Source organism: Bombina bombina, chromosome 1, assembly GCF_027579735.1.
Source record: "Bombina bombina isolate aBomBom1 chromosome 1, aBomBom1.pri, whole genome shotgun sequence".
Lineage (NCBI taxonomy): Eukaryota > Metazoa > Chordata > Amphibia > Anura > Bombinatoridae > Bombina > Bombina bombina.
The window spans coordinates 1,490,426,806-1,490,445,622 of record NC_069499.1 but is presented as its reverse complement, the minus strand read 5'-3'; positions in this window follow the sequence as shown (position 1 = coordinate 1,490,445,622).

Below are 18,817 nucleotides of genomic sequence, written 5' to 3'. Positions count from 1 at the left end.
GTAACCATTTATTTGCCATTTTACACAAGGTCTGGTTTAGGAGAAATACGCATATGTAGCATGTCTTAGCTGAAATGGGAAGATATTAGCTAATGCAATTTAACCATGTCATTGTCTCTTTCCGCTAATGTCTAGTTTTAGTTCAATGCAGATATGTAGCATGTCTTACCTTAAATGCTCAGAGAATACAATGTAACCATTTAGTTTTTATTTTACACAAGGTTTGGTTTAGGAGAAATGCGCATATGTAGCATGTCTTAGCTGAAATGGAAAGATATTAGCTAATGCAATTTAACCATGTCATTGTCTCTTTCCGCTAATGTCTTGTTTTAGTTCAATGCAGATATGTAGCATGTCTTACCTTAAATGCTCAGAGAATGCAATGTAACCATTTAGTTTTTATTTTACACAAGGTTTGGTTTAGGAGAAATACGCATATGTAGCATGTCTTGGCTGAAATGGGAAGATAGATAATAATATTGAACTAGATTATTCTTGTAAAAATAAAACATTTGTTAGTGGATTATCGTGTACACAAACTTTTTTTGGACTCAAAATTCTATTTTGAGGATTCAGTTTGAATTATGTTCTGTTCATCATTTATAGGTGATTCTGGGTACATGAGCCGGCCTTGGCTTATTACCCCCTTGCGTAGCCCGACTGATGTGTCTGAGGAGCGCTACAATAGGGCTCATAAGAGAACCAGGGCGGTGGTTGAACGAATGTTCGGGCTCCTGAAGATGAGGTTCAGGTGCCTGGACAGGTCGGGAGGAGCCCTCCAGTACAACCCAAAGAAGGTGGCTAAGATCGTTATAGCCTGTAGTGTCCTGCATAATATTGCACAGCGGGCTGGGATGCTGCAGGGCGTCCAGGCGCATCGAAACCTCCTCAGAGATGAGGAGGATGATCCTGTTCTAGAGGGGCCATTCCGGGACGAGGGGCTCAATGTCAGAGCAGACATCATCAACCGCCACTTTAGACGGTAAATAATAGAAGTTAGACTGGAGTATTGTCAATAGATGTGAACTCTAGGGAAATGACAAGTAGAGAATTGTGCAAACATGTTAGGATTGTTCATCAAATGCTAAAAATGTGTTTCATTTATTAATATAGGTGATGCTCTGGTCATTGGGTCCTGTAGCGAGTCTTTGCCACCTGGTTTTTAAAGAGGACATCAGCTGGTAAGTATAGATGTATGGACTGTTGCTGGCATGAATTGTACACAAATACATCATATGGCATACATTTTCGAAAATAGTATTTAGTTTACACATTACTTAAAATGTAAATACTCAGCAAGGGATCCTCTAGCATAACTATCCTCTAGCATGACTATGGTTCAATGTCACACATTAGAGGTTAGTTCTGCTCAATATGACTCATCTTCACACTTCATAGAACATAACACAAGATGCTACACACGCTTAGTAAGCTAGTGACAGAAATTGATTCAGAAATGGGGGATGGGAGAGGGGTACAGAACTGATTCACACACTTGTATTAGTAATTTTAATAAAAAAAATTATGCCATTAGGGAGATGACTTCATGTAAAGACTGAAAGGGGAAGAATTCGAAGAATGACAGTGAAGAATTCCCAGACTGACAGTGGAAAAAGACAAGATTGAAATTGAAGAATACCAATGGGATCATGTCTGGCAATATCTTTCAAATCTGCTGACCTTGAAAACCATACAAAGACATGTTCACATGGTAAGTGCAAACTATTTGATAGAATAAGGCTGTGGAGGCATCCTATTTGAGACACTTAGATGATTTTCTAATTTTTAGATTGGTATTTCAGTCCTCTATTTATGAAATGATGAATAAGGCACCTATTGAAGATCAACTGTTGACCCCTGAATTGACTTTCAAAGGCCATGCATTATCCAGGTTGGTTTACCAATGCATGCTAGTTAAGAATCACAGGAAGAATGTCGAATATTAGTAGCTTACATACATTAGTCATACTTAGTTCATAATTAGATATTTAGGTATCACAATCAGACACTTAGATGATTTTCTCATTTCTAGATTGGTATTTCAGTCCTCTATTTATGAAATGATGAATAAGACACCTATTGAAGATCAACTGTTTACCCCTGAATTGACTTTCAAAGACCATGCATTATCCAGGTTGGTTTACCAATGCATGCTAGTTAAGAATCACAGGAAGAATGTCGAATATTAGTAGCTTACATACATTAGTCATACTTAGTTCATAATTAGATATTTAGGTATCACAATCAGACACTTAGATGATTTTCTAATTTCTAGATTGGTATTTCAGTCCTCTATTTATGAAATGATGAATAAGACACTTATTGAAGATCAACTGTTTACCCCTGAATTGACTTTCAAAGACCATGCATTATCCAGGTTGGTTTACCAATGCATGCTAGTTAAGAATCACAGGAAGAATGTCGAATATTAGTAGCTTACATACATTAGTCATACTTAGTTCATAATTAGATATTTAGGTATCACAATCAGACACTTAGATGATTTTATAATTTCTAGATTGGTATTTCAGTCCTCTATTTATGAAATGATGAATAAGACACCTATTGAAGATCAACTGTTTACCCCTGAATTGACTTTCAAAGACCATGCATTATCCAGGTTGGTTTACCAATGCATGCTAGTTAAGAATCACAGGAAGAATGTCGAATATTAGTAGCTTACATACATTAGTCATACTTAGTTCATAATTAGATATTTAGGTATCACAATCTTAAAAAGGAATACATATTATAGTTGATATAGAGGTATTTGAATGGACATGAAATATTACATTTATGTTCAGCATACATATATATTTATTATGGAAATGTGATATACATTATTATGTATAATTAGAAATTCTGATATTTTAATTTTTTTATTATTACACAATATAATGGTGTATGTTTGTTTTATAAATTTTTAAATTTAAATCAGAAATATCTTGATAAAATTATGCACAAAGTTAGAGCATAGACACAAGATGATTGTAAATGTATTTTATGAATATTTTACAACGTGTGTATTAACTTTGTCAAATTTTGTTTTTTAATTTCAGATTGTCATCTGATGACTTCCAGGAATATTTTTTTTTTTTTGGTTTTGTTTAAAAAACATTTTATTTTTAAATGGTAATAATCAACATTGTATTATTAAATACCCTCTTTTGAACAGATTATAATAAATATCCATATAATCTGTCAATAAAAAACAATTTGACTCCCATGACTGGTAGTTGTCTATTTGACAAGCACATGCATAAGATCAAATTATGCATTAATTTTTGAAAATCCACTGATTCAGAGAATATTAAATTAAACTATCTTTTTTAAATTAATTGGGGAGTGAGATCCATCGATGCTTTTCTTGTGAAAATCTTAGATGTTAAAATAATTTCGGATATGTAGTCAGAAATTGACCTATATTTATTTTTTTCACTTTTAAGAAGGGGAAGTGGTTCACTTACATTAAAGTGACAGTGTTGTTGAATGTAAAATTAATTTTATAAGATCTTGTATGTCAAAACATTATTTTATAAAATTTATAAATTGTTAAATTTATAAATGGTAGGTCATTTAACTTCATATTTTGCACAAGCTAGTTATTGGATGCCATGTTAATAGATTTTATTTTCTAGTGGAGTCATTTAAAGGGACATTTAACTATAGTTATTAATATTATGTAGTTTTTAAAATCTTACCTCTTGGGTTAGACATCACATATCTATATATAATTTTCATTCCCCTTTAGTTTCTTTCGACAATGTTAAATCAACATTCCAAATGTTTTGGTCCTTAAAGGGACATTCACAAAATATATTGTGTATTGATTTTTAAAAAATCATAAAAGAATTTAAACATATTTAGAAAGTACTATAGAATTACATTCAGTCTTTAAATATACTTCGAAAAATATACATCAATGCACATATCTTATTCAATTACATAAGGCATCTATGTGCAACCAACAATCAGCATCAAACTAGCCTATGTAGATATGTATTTAATCCAAGAATATATATAATTACAATCGAATGATTGAATACCAAAACATATTAAGTTGTTCAAATATTATAATCTTATCCAAAATGCATAAATAACATATAGCTTAATGTCCCTCTAAGCTGAAGACTGTGAAATACATCCATTACAATATATATTTCAGTCAGTGTGTAAAACAATCCAGAAGTTAATCTAAATATGCTTTACTCATATGTTATACTAATTTAGCAAAAGGAAGGTGCCTAGGTTTCTGATTTTTCAAGCATTATTGTGAAATGTCTCTTTAAAGGGACATGAACTCAAAATATACTTAAAGGGAGACAGTTAAAAAATTAATGATTTATACATTCAGAATGAGTATTCCAATTTAAACAACTTTATAAATTGTCTCATATTATCAATGTTCCTCGTGATGTTGCTATCATTACTTTAAAAATAAGGCATTAAATTGATTATTTATTTGCTTCAGTACTCTGGACAGAACTTTTTTTTTTGGTTGGATTAATTTCTCCAACAATCATCAAGGACAACCCAGGTTTTTTTCAAAAATTGTCCGTAATCTAAAATATCATTATTGATTTGCTAAGAAAGATAACAAGATAATTCTTAACATTTGAGAATCGGATTAAATTATAAAGTTGCTTAACATTTCATGCTCAATCTGAATCACGAATGCTAAATTTGTTTGGACAGTGTCCCTTTAAGAGATTTAAAGAGTGTATTTACTTCTCTTCTTATCTTGACATACTTTGCTTGAAAAGCATATCGAGATAGGCTCAGTAGATGAAGATTGGCGGATGCACAGAGATGCCTTATGTGATTGGCTCAACCATGTGCATTTAAATTTCTTCTGTTGAGGATATCTAAATACAAAGATAAATTGAGTTACATTTTAAAGTCTAAACAATTTTCTATCTCTACAGATCATTTGATACAATTGTTTGTTTGTTTGTAATGTCTATTTAAAAATAAAGACGCCATTGCACAATAACATATGAGCAGTTCAGACAAATACAAGCTCGAGGTTTATTTACTAATAACAAACAAACAAACAGTTTAACATCTATAAACAGATTATCCAAGTTACTGACATTATAACCTGAATTTGAACATTCAGAAATGTTGCGTGGGAAACGGATCTTGAAACACCAGATTTGCATCTTTAAACATTAGAGTCTAATGTCACGCAATAGCACACAATCAATGTGCATTCTAAAATACATTTAATAGAGCAATGTCAATACTTCACAATAAGTCAAAAAATTGATTTTATGAACAATAAAGACATACAATATTAAATGTGTATTTGTATTAAAGAAACAGACCGTTATTAAACCGAAAAATGTATACAACATGTAATAATGTGACAGTATTAGATTTTAAAGTTAATTTAAACATTAAGATTTAATGAATCATGGATATTAAATCTGCGTCACACATATCCGCATGACAGGCCCATGAGTTACAAATAAGTCTACATGAAAAATGAAGTAACAGCACCACCAGGAGGTATGTGTAAGGAAGTTACTAAGATATGAAACATTAAGGAACGGCCAATCAGAGTTCATCACACAAACACAACTTGAGTCAGGATGGTCTCACAGACATTCTAACAATATTTCAAACTTTTATCCAATCAGATGTACAGATAACTTGTCCCATGGTGCATCTCATGTTTACTTCACCATATAAAAGTCCATTACACGTTGCCATCTTTGTCAGTTCTCTAATGCCTGCAGGCAGTTTATATTATTATAATATATTTATTGGACAACCCAGCAGGCATGTCATCTCCCAGGTTCACCAAGCAGGAGAGCGCTGCACTGGTCCACGCCGTCAAGGACTTTTATCCCCAGCTGTTTGGGAACAAGAGGAGGTCGACAGATGCGCCTGTTAAGAAGGCCCTCTGGGAGTCTATCACCAATGTGGTTAAATTGGTGTGTGGCGTCCAGAGGAGCCAGGATCAAATCATGAGGAGATTCGGAGATATGAGGTTGCGCTTGTCAAAAAAAGTCAACCTCATAAGGGACTGGGTACAAGCCCGTAAAAGAGGGGGCCAAAGAAAGGCCCTGCGGAAACTATACCTACTCCCTTATGAGGTGACTTTATGCGAGCTCCTCACTCTCCGGGTCCCCAAAAGATTTAGATCCTCGCCATCCTCGGCCTCCTCTTCTTCCCTCCCAGCTGCGGGATCTGAAAGTCCTGACGCGGGGGCCAGGGCAGCTGCTTCTCCGTCCGGTGGCCTGGGAGGAGATGAAAGAGAATCTGAACCAGGTAACTATCCAACTTCATATAATATCTTAATATTTGATTAGAATTTTAGAAAATGTGTATATAGTCAGATACTAAACCTATACAGATCTCACAACATACACTACATATGATGTTTAGATATCTGATTTTAGATTGGTGACACATGAAATAGGAATGATGTTTCTTGCGCTCTACAGAATATGCGTCACAGAGCGAAAATGGAATAGCGCATACACATTAACATGGGTTTGCTGTAAGTGGCATTGCTTTATACATGTTGGTCAAATGACGGATGCGTAATTCCGCTTGGAATCATTGCGCAATGATCGCGAAAATGGAATTGCGCATACACGTTAACATGGGTTTGCTGTAAGTGGCATTGCTTTATACATGTTGGTCAAATGACGGATGCGTAATTCCGCTTGGAATCATTGCGCAATGATCGCGAAAATGGAATTGCGCATACACGTTAACATGGGTTTGCTGTAAGTGGCATTGCTTTGTACATGTTGGTCAAAATGAAATGTGAATTATTATATATGTGAAGAATACAGTATTCTTATTTTCAATATTATATATAATAAAAACAAAATAGCAGAATACAAAAAAATAATAACATATGCCCATCAATTGATGAGAATGAAATAACACTAAAAAATAATTAAAGCTACAGTAAACAACACAAATGATTGAAAATAAGAGTACAGGATATATTTATCATAAATTTAATTGAGGAAACAATTAACTCATGGGACTACCAAAAGATTAATAGTTTTTAATTGATTTGCTAATAATGTAAAGATTTTAAACATGGCATGATTTGTATTAATGATATCCAATCCTCTTTTAATATATTACAGATCTGGATGTTGGTGCTGGATCCTCAAGCCAGGGCTTGTCACAGTATGGTATGTCTCATTTTAATTGACATTTGTCTTAGAAACATGGACAGAACATTACATACTAAATCCACATTGTTCAATATTTATATGTATCTGCAAAATGGATTATTAAAATCTTTACAAATAAGAATAAACAAAAAAAAAACATAGGATTACATTGTAAGACTACTCTGAATTTTTTTCGAATTTAAGATATCCCATCTATTCTGGATATCTTAATTTTAATGTAAGATTCTTTAATGTCCAATTTATATTCTTCCCTTGTGTATTGCTTAATCTTATTTGTATACATTTTGAAAAAATTCACACACTTTTGCATATGATTTGATTTTAAAAATATAGATTCCATTATTGAAATTGATCACATCATTTAAGGGACATGCCAACTAAATTTTACATTGAATGATTTTTAAACGTGATTTTATTGTTTTGTTTAAACATTTTATGAGCTACATTGGTTCAGTCTATTGTTTTAGTTCTTCTAAAAACATATTGATTTTGGTTTAGGTTAAACAATGCATTACTGGTATTATCCTGCTTTTTTATGCATAAATTGGCATTGGGTCAAAAGTTAAAATCATGTGTTCAGATAACAGTAGTACATAGTTTCAAAAAGTATACAATTACACTTCTAGAGCTTCATGTCCCTTTAATAGATGAAAATTAAATAATTCCTAGGATATCCTTAAATAACATATTAGATTGGAATTGCATGCTCAATCCCATTCATTACATCAACATATGGAGTAGAGAATTCATTAACACCAACATTGTCAAATCAATATATTTTTATATTAAAGGGACACTGATCTAAAATTATTAATGTTGTCATTCAGATAGAGCATGCAATATTAAGCAACATTTAAATATAATAATATAATCATATGTGAAATATTCTATTGCTAAATGTATTTTAAAATCAAGAATGTACGTTTATCTGCAGCTCAATTTTGGTTGACAAACCTGGGTTTTTATTGATGATTGGTGGATACCTTCAACAAACAATATTTATTGAATCCAATATTGCTTATCTGCCTTTAAGATTAAAATGTAGCAACATTAAAATTATAATAGGAGTCAATGTTAAATCATTTGGAACACTTTGAACAGTGAAATCAATGATTGAAATAAATCATGTCAGTGTCCCTTTAATAAACAATAGATTAATTAATCCTTACATTCTTTGGATTAGACAATATTGATATCTAATTCACATATTCACTGTTGGAGTTACTTTATAGATATAAGCATACTCTAACAGCACCATGATTACATATTTGTACTAATCAATTTGGTTTGGTATTGTGATCAATATGTGTTGTGTCCTAAACAAGATTACTGTACATTGCACAAATGGCTCGATGTGCCACATGTCTTTGTTTATATTTGTCAACAGCTGTTATTCAAAATGTGGTTTGTGTGTATTCTTTTAAGAACATTGATCAATGGGTATATTTAGATATGCAATAGCATCATATGAGATGAGTTTGATGTCTAATATAGTCAGAAATTAAACATATGTTCAATACATCTTTTTTTACAGAATCCTCTTGATTCAATCAAGCATTTTTTTTTATAATGACTGCTCTATTCTTCACATTTTCAAGTTGATTATTCTTATAAATCGATACAGATGAGATTTAGTGATATCCCAAATGTGTTCACTAATATATATCTATATCATTCATAGAGAGAGTTGATGTGGGGAGCCCAGAGGAATCCAGCACCGACGCAGAGATGCCCTTGCGGTCTTCTGGTAAGTCCATTGACTCATTTATATGTCATTGAAGGTGTATTGTTAATCAATATTATGAACATGATTCTGATGAAGCATAATATTTGAAACAAACATATAATTTACTCCTCTGATTATATATTCATTTTATTTGAATATTGAAAGATTAATAATTAAAACTTTCTTAGTCTACACCTTTGTTATTCAGAAGATGTATAGCATATGTTTGTTTCCATGTTCATTTTTGACAACAATCATCAAGTGATACACACATGAGAAATCTTAAATGTTCAATGTACTATGCTTTTATGATTTAAAAATTAATACAAACAATAAATTGAAAATCTGAATCATTGAGAATAACAAATCTAATGTCATTTGTATGCTCCATCAAAATGATGTAAATCATAACTTTGGGTGTGTATATCTTTAATGCAACATTGATGTGTGTCTTTGAGCAACAGTAACATATGTTATAATATCTGATCTTAACGTGTACACAACATGTTATGTTTTACAGAGATTGATTTAACATGTGGGACGGAGGAGGAAGAGACTCCCTTGAAGTCTGATGGTATGTGAAATATATCTAACATGTTTCCAACATGTTGCTTTATTGGAAATCATTTTATTGAAGACATTCAAAGTCTACAGCTTACTTACTACTGCCCCCTTTATATATCAGGCATCATGAAGATATGCTTGGATTTGTTTAAATATTTGGATTTGAAATTCATGCCATCATGATGTCACATGCATATTCTAGGCCAAACCACAATAATAATTTTATAATTGTACAGACAGTCATTGCTATTCATCTGAGTGCCTATATGCATACCATATCCTCATGTCATCATTGTTTAGAAATTCAAACACACTTCTAAGTATATTGCAAACATAATCAAGTTGAAATGCGTTGATTTGATTTCATTATGTATGAGATGTTATGAATATATTTATTATATTTATTTCAGATGGATCCTCCGCTTCTGGTCATCATTGTTCCTCCCCTGCCCAGTCCCCTGGCCAGCCCCCTGGCCAGCCCCCTGCCCAGTCCCCTGCCCAGCCCCTTGCCCAGCCCCCTGCCCAGTCCCCTGCCCAGCCCTCTGCCCAGCCCCCTGCCCAGTCCCCTGCCCAGCCCCCTGTCCAGCCCCCTGCCCAGCCCCCTGCCCCTCCCGGCCCTTCCCATTTGTCCTGTTCTATACCTCCCAAAAAACGCCCCTTCGTCCCCCTTCGCCGCTCTCCCCGTCTTTTGGCCCGTACAGCTACCCCAGCTGCCCAGCCCCCAACTCACCACTCCCCAGCTGTACGGGCTACCCCAGAGCAGCAGCCCATCCCTCCCCAACCCAATCCCATCCCTCCACAACCCAATCCCATCCCTCCCCCCTGTCTCAACCTTCATTGTCCTGGGTGTCGGATTGTCCTTCCCAGGCACAGCTGTAAGTATCATTCAAAATCAACATTATAAGATACTTAAAGGTACACTGAATGAAAAAATTTCAATTGTGATTCAAATAGAGCATGCAATGTTAATCAAATTTATAATTTACTACTCTTATCAATTATTCTTCATTCTCTTGCTATCTTTATTGAAACAAAGAAATGCCTATATTTTTTTTTATTCCAATAAAATATGGACATCTTTCTTTATTGTTGGATGAATGTATCCATCAATCAGCAGGGACAACCAAAGTTGATAACCAAAAATGGCCTGCCCTATAAACTTACATTCTTGCATTTAAAATATAGCTAGAGAATTCTAACATTTAAAGAATACGAGTAAATTATTAATTTTTTTTAATGTCATGCTCTATCTGAATCAGTAACTAAAATATTTAGGTTTACTGTCCCTTTAATTTGATATCACTACATATACCAATCACCACTATTTGGATCCAAAAATGTATGTACAAATGTTCATACATTATTTCTTGTATAACCCAGTGGGAATGTAATTTCTTCTGGTTGCTATGTTTACACAGCTTGTCCTCAACGCCAAAATGTTTAAGGATAGGTATGCCTACCACAGTATAACAAAAATCTTTAAATTGCTAATGTAAGTACAATGTAAATCCTTTAACAACATTTTAGACACTCAAGCTGTAAAAGTGGATCATCAAAAATCAATTAACGGGGACAACATGTTGGATTACAATGTCCATTTAATGGTTTAGGTCTATCTGAAGAACATATTTCATGTGTAAATAATCAATGTCAACAAATTAATTTAAAGAATGATTTGTCTTTATGATGACAATGCATCTTTGCTTTTTATTTTGTCTGTTGTGTAATTATCATTAATATTTGTTTTTTTCTTTATTTTAGGCTGTGACTCAACATGGCTCACGCTCGAAGGTCTAGCACGCATAGAGCAGGCCGTGTTGAGGAACGCAGCTGTCCTGAGAGGGATGGCCGACACCATGCAGGCCCAGCTACAGGTTCAGCATATGACGCTACGTCAGATGAGGTGGTGGAACTCAATGCTTGAATCTGTAGCTGGACAGGCACAGGACGATGAAGGGGATGACCAGTAAGTGGAGGATCTGGAGATGCTCCAAGGGCGCTGATAAGAATCCTCCGTCCACATGGTGATGTTTGGTTTTATGGTTGCCATTTGGCCTTTTTTTCTGTTTATTGTTGTGCCTGTTGCACTCTGTTACCTTGTCATATGTCTCCAATGGGGCTATGCTGGCCCTTGGCAACTCTCTTCATGGACTGTGATGCACTCTGTTACCTTGTCATATGGCTCCAATGGGGCTATGCTGGCCCTTGGCAACTCTCTTCATGGACTGTGATGCACTCTGTTACCTTGTCATATGTCTCCAATGGGGCTATGCTGGCCCTTGGCAACTCTCTTCATGGACTGTGATGCACTCTGTTACCTTGTCATATGTCTCCAATGGGGCTATGCTGGCCCTTGGCAACTCTCTTCATGGACTGTGATGCCCTCTGTTACCTTGTCATATGTCTCCAATGGGGCTATGCTGGCCCTTGGCAACTCTCTTCATGGACTGTGATGCACTCTGTTACCTTGTCATATGTCTCCAATGGGGCTATGCTGGCCCTTGGCAACTCTCTTCATGGAATGTGATGCCCTCTGTTACCTTGTCATATGTCTCCAATGGGGCTATGCTGGCCCTTGGCAACTCTCTTCATGGACTGTGATGCACTCTGTTACCTTGTCATATGTCTCCAATGGGGCTATGCTGGCCCTTGGCAACTCTCTTCATGGACTGTGATGCACTCTGTTACCTTGTCATATGGCTCCAATGGGGCTATGCTGGCCCTTGGCAACTCTCTTCATGGACTGTGATGCACTCTGTTACCTTGTCATATGGCTCCAATGGGGCTATGCTGGCCCTTGGCAACTCTCTTCATGGACTGTGATGCACTCTGTTACCTTGTCATATGTCTCCAATGGGGCTATGCTGGCCCATGGCAACTCTCTTCATGGACTGTGATGCACTCTGTTACCTTGTCATATGGCTCCAATTTTCCTGATCTTTACCAGATTATTTATAAACGTTGCTGATGCTCCAAGGGCGCTGATAAGAATCCTCCGTCCACATGGTGATGTTTGGTTTTATGGTTGCCATTTGGCCTTTTTTTCTGTTTATTGTTGTGCCTGTTGCACTCTGTTACCTTGTCATATGTCTCCAATGGGGCTATGCTGGCCCTTGGCAACTCTCTTCATGGACTGTGATGCACTCTGTTACCTTGTCATATGGCTCCAATGGGGCTATGCTGGCCCTTGGCAACTCTCTTCATGGACTGTGATGCACTCTGTTACCTTGTCATATGTCTCCAATGGGGCTATGCTGGCCCTTGGCAACTCTCTTCATGGACTGTGATGCACTCTGTTACCTTGTCATATGGCTCCAATGGGGCTATGCTGGCCCTTGGCAACTCTCTTCATGGACTGTGATGCACTCTGTTACCTTGTCATATGGCTCCAATGGGGCTATGCTGGCCCTTGGCAACTCTCTTCATGGACTGTGATGCACTCTGTTACCTTGTCATATGGCTCCAATGGGGCTATGCTGGCCCTTGGCAACTCTCTTCATGGACTGTGATGCACTCTGTTACCTTGTCATATGTCTCCAATGGGGCTATGCTGGCCCTTGGCAACTCTCTTCATGGACTGTGATGCACTCTGTTACCTTGTCATATGGCTCCAATGGGGCTATGCTGGCCCTTGGCAACTCTCTTCATGGACTGTGATGCACTCTGTTACCTTGTCATATGGCTCCAATGGGGCTATGCTGGCCCTTGGCAACTCTCTTCATGGACTGTGATGCACTCTGTTACCTTGTCATATGGCTCCAATGGGGCTATGCTGGCCCTTGGCAACTCTCTTCATGGACTGTGATGCACTCTGTTACCTTGTCATATGTCTCCAATGGGGCTATGCTGGCCCTTGGCAACTCTCTTCATGGACTGTGATGCACTCTGTTACCTTGTCATATGTCTCCAATGGGGCTATGCTGGCCCTTGGCAACTCTCTTCATGGACTGTGATGCACTCTGTTACCTTGTCATATGGCTCCAATTTTCCTGATCTTTACCAGATTATTTATAAACGTTGTTGATGTTTTCTGACATACTAATAAAAGACATGTCATTGCAAGATTTTTTGTCCTCCTTATTCATGTCATTGATTGAAATCTCTAGTTTATCTTGTTGATCCTTAAAGGGACCTACCAAAAATAATGGTGTTTTCTGAATCATATATGTAATACAATTGTAAAGACTTTAAGATTAACATCTCCAATGTTATTGTTATTTTTGTCTTTATATATTTTCCTAAAAGCTTTATCATTGCATGATTATGATTAGCATAGTAATTCTTTTATATATGTATATATAGATTGTTATATATGTATATTTCAAATTTCACATCCATGTGTGTATTTATAAACTCTGCATGAATTGATGCACCTTTAACAAATTATCTGAGGATTGATACAATGATATAATCCCTGTAAAGTGTTCATTTTATTGAAATAGTATTGTCTCTGTGTATCCTCTTTTTAAAAATAAAAATCATGTCCCTTTAAGTGATGGTGAGCACAATTGTTAATGAATGTATTTCCATTTCTAAAGCGTTTTTGTCCTTTTTACATGAACAAGGACATATAATCTTATTAATAAACAATCTTATTGTAATGTTGACAGCACATGTATTTCATTTTCAATTCTATCTTATTGTAAAAGTGTAACCAAATCAATCTCTGTGTGTAATGCGCATATTTTAGATGAGGAATATGTTTTTCCAAATATTGTTAAAAAATACTTCTCCTCCCATATATGGCTATAGGTAGTCTGACCATATTTCAACTTGAATAAATGACACGTTTGATCAATACATGTGTCATTATTGTTATTCCAAAACAATCTAAACATATCTTAAAACATCAATGGCATATGTATTTCTCATGTGTATATTTTAAATGTTAAAGATATACACCATAGCTATAGTTAAAGGGACAGTCAAGTCCGAAAAGATGATTCATGATTTCGTGACATTCCTAGATAGCAATCTAGACACATACTAGTTACAAAAATATAAATACGTTTCTTAGTGATATGCCAAGCTGTCAACTGAGTCCTTGTATTGGCTGTGTTTTTTCAGCGATCTCGGATGTGCCATGTTGCTTAAGACGTCACCTGCCAGGCTGTCCAATGATTCCTTGTATTGACTGACGTTTTTACGCGATCAAGGATGCACCTTTTATTGGATGGCGTTTTTACGCGATCAAGGATGCGCCTTTTTTTGGTTTGCGTTCTTACGTGATCAAGAATGTGCCTTTTATTGGATTGCATTCTTACGTGATCAAGAATGTGCCTTTTATTGGATTGCGTTCTTACGTGATCAAGGAAGCGCCATGTTAATTAAGACGTCACATGCAAAGGTAAAAAAACGTCTGATTGTATTACGTAGTCCCGCAATATTTGTTTGTGCACGTTAAACACGTTTGTGAATGAAGCCAAGTTTAAAAACATGGCGAATATGGATTGTTTGCATCATGTTACATTGTTGACCCATAGCTGATAAAGACCACCACATTCTCTTTTGCTGGATGTCTGGTTGAATAAACGAACGAAAGCAAAATGTTTTCATGCATATGATATTTCGAGGCAAGTGCAAATCTCTATAGTCCATGTTGTTTAATATGTTTGTCAACAATATGTTCCTTTTTATGAAAAATGACTGTTGTGTTTAATGTTAAAGATATCTAATTCATAAATATGCGCTATTGTGTTAGAATAAAGTAATCAATATGCATTTATCTTTATCATATGCTAAATATATGATGCCGACTTCTTCTAAATGTAATTTCGTCGTATATTTTATTAAAGGTTCATTAGACACTCACATTATAAATCAAAATATTTTATTTTGTCTCTAGTTAGATAGTCCATTGTTTAACAAATACACGTCTCATTTTGCTTCTGTTCAAATAAAATATAAGTTATTTTCAGACTCCTCGCCAAGCCTCTAAGTTTCATGTGAGTACCATCTCCAGCTTTCTCCTGTTTGTGTAAAGGGTCTTTTCATATGTTAATGATGGGGTATTGTCTTGTTTTACGGTTGTAATGGGGGTTCATCTATATTTTCAATAGAGCTAACCCGATTTTCTTTGAAAGTGTTTAAAGCTTTGTAATATTGATATCAGTATATGTTAATCTTGTTGTTTCTAGTAGTGTCTATTACATACAGTTCTGTTAAAAATATAGTATACTGTCCCTTTAATGCAAATGTTTATTTTTGTATCATGTATGAGTTCTACATTGGTTAATCTCCAAATGTATTATTGTTAGCATATTTTCACCCCCCACTCCTAAAAGGACTTTAAACCATATTCATTGTTAAAACAAATGTCTTTATAAAAATAAATTAACACAATAATGTTTCTTTAAGAAAATAGACTTTATTTAACACGTGAATATAAATCTGTTTTCAATATTTATTGTTTGAACAAGTACATGTAGATATACCAACAATCTGCAAATATATGTTAGCATATGTAATTTTGTTAAAGGGACAGTTTAGAAAACAAATCATGTTTTGCATTATTATAAAAGTCAATTTTGTAATATCAATGATATCAAAGGTTTCTCACCAATTAATCATTTGTCTGTGTTTATTTTAATCTGCTAGCTAAACCTATGAGGTTCTTGGGCTCATTTCTTAGAGCTTGAAGAGTGCATGTAATCATTATGCAATTTGACCACTAGAGGGCATTTGGATAGCATTTGTATATCTAAAACCTTGTGCTCATACAGCATATTTACCATGTATTGATCATTGATGTCTAAAATGTTGTTATGTCAGAACAACAAATAAGTGGTCATTTTTCATAGGCATAGATACAAGGGTAAGCACATAAGTCACACGTATTTCTCCATGTTTTGTTGTTTCCAACTTGATAATGCGTAATACAGTGTTTTCTTTGTAATCAACAATTTTCTGACTGTCCCTTTAAGCTGTGTTATTGGCATTCAAACAGTAATATGCCATCATGGATAATTGTAATGGTAATTTTGTTTGCGATTAGGGAAACAGTTTGGACATCACATCACAGAAACCAATCAATATCATGAACAAGGATAGGTATGTGATGTGATTTTCACACACTTATAACCCACACTCTGCAAGCAATCTGCCTCCATGGACCCGGTCCCATAGAAGTAGATTATATACAGAGTGTGGTCCACAAGTGTATGAAAACCACATCATTACATACCTATCCATTACACATTAAATAAAAATAACATTAAACATGAAAACAAATACTTACTTCCTCTTCCTTCCCCTCTTCCCACGGGGCTGAGGCTCTGGGAGGGTCAACTGCCGACTCCGACGAGTTCTCATTGGATATGTTGCGGGAAGAGTGGAAAGAAGAGTACTGGGACGACCAAGGTGAGGAGGAGGAGATGGCCCGGCAGGAGAAGATGGCCCGGCAGGAGAAGATGGCCCGGCAGGAGAAGATGGCCCAGCAGCAGGAGGCCCAGCAGCAGGAGGCGGACCAGGAGGCAGACCAGCAGGAAGCAGACCAGCATGTGCCTCCCGGAAGAAATTAAACATCTCTTGTTGGAGATTAAAGGTTCTGTTTTGGCCTTCTTCTATTCGAGTAAGGATGTTTATTATTTGGTTTTGGCCTTCAATGATTTTGTTTTGTCCTTCAAAAATTCTAGTTCGGCCTTCTATATTTTGTATCCGGGAGTTACGCATCTGGTCAATGTAGTCTAGTAGAACCCGCACCTCCGCTATTTCCTCTTGTTGTGCTTGTGGGGGTGTTCCCGTGCACGGCGGGGTGCCCGTGCACGGCGTGGTGCGGGTCCTTGAGGGGCCTCTGGTTCCGCGGCCTCTTCCTCTGCTTCCGGGGCCTCTTCCTCTGCTTCCGTGGCCTCTTCGTCACGGGGGGCCTCTTCCCTCCGAGGTGGAGATTCATCCCCACCACTCTCATCCCGGGGAAAAGGAGGAGCCTGTATTTGCTGTGCTGCCTCCTCCCCAGACTTTGTATATTTGAAAAATAAAGAAATGTATATATTAGCATATTTCCAAATAAAGCTTTAAATGACTTAGCTTACGATACAATTACAAATGCAGCCTCATTAATCCACTTTGAAATCTAACAATCAATACGATTTCCGCATTTTCTAAACCGTGTTTGTGATATCTCTGGTCAATCTGAATGTTTTAGCGTTTGTTTTCAGTCTGTTTAAATGCACACCTAACCTATAGCCTAGATACTGATGTAACCGCAAAGTAATTGTGAATGCATGTAAACAACGTTATAGCATTAATCTGATCCTTAAAGGGACATGAGACCCAATGTTTTATCTTTCATGATTTAGAAGCATACAATTATAATCAACTTTCTAATGTACTTTTCTTATCTAATTAGCTTCATTCTCTGGATATTCTTTGCTGAAAAGCATATCTAAATATGCTTAGAAGATGCTGATTGGTAGCTGAATATAGCTGCCTCCTGTGATTGGTTCACCGTGTGCATGGCTATTTCTTCATTAAAGTATATCTAAAGAATGAATCAAATTAGGTAATATAAGTAAATTTGAATGTTTTGTCAAATTGGATTCTCTACCTCAATCATGAAAGTAAAGGTTTGCGTATAGTGTCCCTTGAAATACATTCGTATGTGAATTTATTCTTAAATGAGCTTACCGTCAGATGAGAACGGCAGGTTCCCGGTATCAATTCCTCCGATACCGACTACATCCACCTCGGAGATGCTGGGATGCAACATTTCCTCCCATCGGCAGTAATCGATTTCCAGTGCAGGGCCGCCACCAGTTCCTGCGGCATGTCGGGCCTCCAGGCTTAACTTTTTCTTAAGATCCATCTTGCAGTGCCGGTATCAATGTTTAATAGAGTCCATATCTCTGTTCCGGCCACCCACTGCATTGACTGCATTCCTTATCTCATGCCAGAGCTTCCTCTTCTCAGTTGGGGTGGTCTTCTGATACTGCAGCCTCCTATACCTGGCCATATAGGCTTCTACGAGGGCCTCCTTCTCCTCCATCGAAAACCTCGCCTCCCTAGTCGCCTTGGCCTTCCCCTGTGACGATGCCCTCTGTTTCCCGGACTGTGAAGCCCTACTCTGTCCACCACTGGGCCCAGCCACTTGTTCATCTTGAACCAAGTGGCTGGGTCCACCCACCGCTTCCACCCCCGCTTCCTGCCCCCCTTCCTGCCCCCCTTCCTGCCCTGTTCCTCTCCCCCTCCCTCTCCTCCCCCCTCTACCTCTCCCCTGCCTGCCCTCCATCTCTTCCCTAAACTAAACCCCAACTAAGCAAACAAAAAGTGAGTGTGATCAAATGAAAGGGGGTCAAAATAAAGAACTAAAAAGAACAAAAAAAGTGCTGAAAGTGTGAAAGGGATATAAATAAAAGAGGGTAAG